Genomic DNA, 2609 nt, shown 5'->3' with positions numbered 1-2609 from the left:
GTCATACTACAGTGGGGAAAATAAGTATTTGAACCCCTGCCGATTTCGCAAGTTTGGCCACTTGCAAATAAATGTGTGATCTATAATTGTAATGATAGGTGTATTTTAACAGTGAGAAATAGAATATCAACAAACAAATCCAGAAAATTGCATTTTATAACATTTATGACTTTATTTGTATTTGATGCAGTAAATAAGTATTTGAACCCCCAAGCAAACAGCAAGAATTCTGGCTCCCAATGACCAGTTATGTGCCCAAGTTTTCTCAAGTTATTTAGCCGCTGACAATAGTTATAGACCACACTGACATTTATTGACAAATCTTTGAAGTTGAATACATTTGATGGAGAGGATTTGTTGCCTCTGTTATTACCTCTTCATGGCCAGCAGCCGCCTCCTGGGTCCTCCAGTGTTGTTCAAAAGTAGAGCAAACATGCTGGGCAGTGTCCTCCTCACTCAGTGGGCTCAGATGCTCCAGCTGTAGTGGCCGTCTCTGACCAACCGCCACCACTCTGAGGACAATGCAACAAACAGCAACAACAACAACAACAACAACAACAACAAACAAACATTATACCCCAGTGTCCTCACATTATTATACAGCTCAGAACAGTTTACACAACACATGGCTATGTGGTTAAAGGAGGCAAAATGATTGAATACCTGTTAAACCACCAGTAGGTGATTCGACTCAAGAAGAAGACTTCTTTCTCCTGTGGCTGGTTCTGCCATTCACATGTTAAAGTATAACAGGGCAGTTACATCAGAATTAGGCTGTCTAGCATTGCATATGTTATTGTGATTGTAATATTTAATTCTAGGTGAATTGAATAACATTTTTGAATAAGATTTTATAATAAGTCTCTAGCTTTTAATTCAATTTAATTAAAATTGCCTGCATTAATATCACACATAGTTAATATCGCTAGATCAAAATAATTTCGTGTTTGATAACAATATGCATTTTAGCTTTCAAACTAAACTAAATAATTGCAGTGCATTGTCCTGTATATTGCAGTGAACATGACAGTACGCAAAAATGAAACATACAACTATCAACACTGCACCTCTGTCTCGCAAGCACACACCTTTATTTGCCATACTCCACTGTGTGTCTTTTAACCTTTTGAAAATACACGTGCACAGCTCGCACAACAGTAAGCGGAAGAAAGTTTCTCTCACCTGGTCTCCATTTACCCAGCTTCTGAAGAACACATATTTGAGGAAATATGCCACCGCCAGTTTGGTCAAGCGTGTGAGACAATAGCTTCAACGCCGCTGTATGCCGCACAAAGGACGTGGCTACACAGATGTATGTTTTAACAGAAGACTCTTCCAATAATGAAGTGCAATTAGCGCTACGTAACAGTGCTGTGCAAATTATTTGCCCCTTTTAAGTCATCTGCGCTCGTAATAGTTGCCCCGTCTATCTTAAAATGTAAAATACAATGATCTACTCTATGTGGAATCGCCACCGCATCCAATAGGAGATGAACGCAGCCAGGGGCGTGTTTATTGCCTGTCAAATTTGATGAAGCGAGTCTGGTGTGAATTCGAACGGCGGGGTTCATTTATCCTTAACAGAGCGCAGTTATTAAATGTGTGTCCTGCTCATTGTCTGTCGGACTGATGATTGAATTCTGAAGTCTCAACCATTTCTGAGAAGGACCTTTATTAAGTTACTGGATTAACGAGGCAGCCGTCCTCATAGGGAGGCAGTCCGCGTTGCTGCACTTTCCTCATCCTCATCTCACTACATAAATTGAAATCAACTAAAGGACCACCCAGGACAGATATGAGTTACTACACCACTCATGAAATAATTATCCTCCACAACGTTGAAATACTTTATCTGAACATGTAAATGGTGTTGACACACACAGTGTCAAAAGACTGTTGACAAGCAGCTGAAAGCAAATAAGATGTCAATCAGTTATTGTGCCAAATTAAAGTGGTATTGTGCCCAAATGAAGGCAGGACACAAACAAGTTTGAATTAGGAGAGCTGGAAATGTTTCATCCTCAAAACGAGAGCCAACAAAACAGCTGTTGTTCATTGCCGCACCCACCCACCCACCAAAAAAAAAAAAAAAACTCTTCAAACCTGCAAATTCTGAAATACCCCAGTGATATGATGATCAACTTCATTATGAAGATGTTAAACTTGAATGGCTGATCAGCATATTTTCAATGAAAGCTTTCTTCCCAATATCACCTCCATTGATCAGTTTGTTGAATAAAGTTGCATGGCTGTATTCTCTAAGTTCAACCAAGTCACCATCTGCCTGCAAGAAGACTTATAGACGTGCAATGTTGTATGTAGAAGGAAATACATACAATTGATGTTTGATTGATGAAGAGTCCTTTGAGGCCTTCAGTTTTGAAAAGCACTACACAAAGCCTGTACATTATGCTTGAAAGGTTGCAGCTCTGCATTCAATGAATACCTCTCAGGTTACTCTGAGCAGGGGATATACGGGTCTAGCACACTATAGTTGTCTGTTTACAAAGGTAAATGAGAGATGGTTTTCAAAACAATATTAATTACGTAGGTCGATATATCACAGGACTACTGAGTAGACTACCTCTGTGTGTGTACATGTAGTCCCA

The 2609-nt window shown here is 39.5% G+C and overlaps 1 long non-coding RNA gene across 1 annotated transcript; it reads right to left on the bottom strand.

Moving 5' to 3' along the window:
• Positions 1 to 210: 210 nt before the first annotated feature.
• Positions 211 to 1369, bottom strand: LOC122131028. The gene is made up of 3 exons (XR_006151992.1): positions 1183 to 1369; positions 664 to 725; positions 211 to 512 (listed from the first exon to the last, which is right to left on the bottom strand). It is a non-coding gene; the product is annotated as an uncharacterized LOC122131028 (long non-coding RNA).
• Between the last annotated feature and the right edge of the window lie 1240 nt (positions 1370 to 2609).

The sequence above is a fragment of the Clupea harengus genome, unplaced genomic scaffold, assembly GCF_900700415.2.
Source record: "Clupea harengus unplaced genomic scaffold, Ch_v2.0.2, whole genome shotgun sequence".
Lineage (NCBI taxonomy): Eukaryota > Metazoa > Chordata > Actinopteri > Clupeiformes > Clupeidae > Clupea > Clupea harengus.
Note: the sequence above shows the minus strand (reverse complement) of the source record. Positions and strands in the feature narration are given on the sequence as shown.